We start from the raw sequence: 868 nt of genomic DNA, 5'->3' as shown, positions 1-868 counted from the left end.
TATATCATTTTGTTTACAATGAAATTTGAACTCTCAATTTAAGTATGACCCATCTTTTCAACACAATCCTTGACTAAACCAATATTTATTATTGTTTTATATCTTCCGTTACTTGCTAAAAGTAAAACAATAATTTTAACGGAAAACTTTATCGATTTGCATAAAGTTTCTACATTTATTTGTTTATATAAAAATATTAAGGTTTAAGCTTACTTTATTGATAAGAGTATAGGGAAATGCATGATTTGATTCATGGGACAAAAACTTAAAAAGGTAAAAATATTAAAAGCATTGTCCAATTGTCAACACATTTTCCTATATGCTATATGCCTATAATTCAATGTTTTAAAACAGGTAAATACGGGTTGGTTATATCGGATTTTGGGTAAGGACCCAATACAAGATAGCTCGGTAATTTGGGTCGGTTTTTTGGTCTTCGTATTTCCAGTTTTAGCTAAACCTTCTTTTAAGAAAAATGAACAACCAATTAAATCTTTTAACTTATGATTTAAACCTGTTAAGCTAACGCAAACTGATCGAATGTTTCTATATCCATGTACCATCGAACTCACAACCAAACTTCCTATCGATATGCGATTGAATCCGTTCTTCCTGCCAATTTTAGTAGTGAATCATGCATTAATTCCAAGTTCATGAACGATATATGGATTTGTTATAATAATATTGTAGTTGATTATATATAGTGATATCTTTTAAAAAAAAGTTCATTGATTAATGACTAATTTCTGGATTAGTTTTTATTATAAAATCGTATGCTTTTGTAATTATTATTTAAGTTTAAATTGTACTTTTATAGAATTATATGGTCAACTAATCAACCCGGTTGAATTTCGAGTACAACCTGGTT

This window comes from Bidens hawaiensis, unplaced genomic scaffold (assembly GCF_021521415.1).
Source record: "Bidens hawaiensis isolate Kalapana, Puna unplaced genomic scaffold, B.hawaiensis_p1.1 tig00044201_1, whole genome shotgun sequence".
Taxonomy (NCBI): domain Eukaryota; kingdom Viridiplantae; phylum Streptophyta; class Magnoliopsida; order Asterales; family Asteraceae; genus Bidens; species Bidens hawaiensis.
This window is presented reverse-complemented; position numbering follows the sequence as displayed.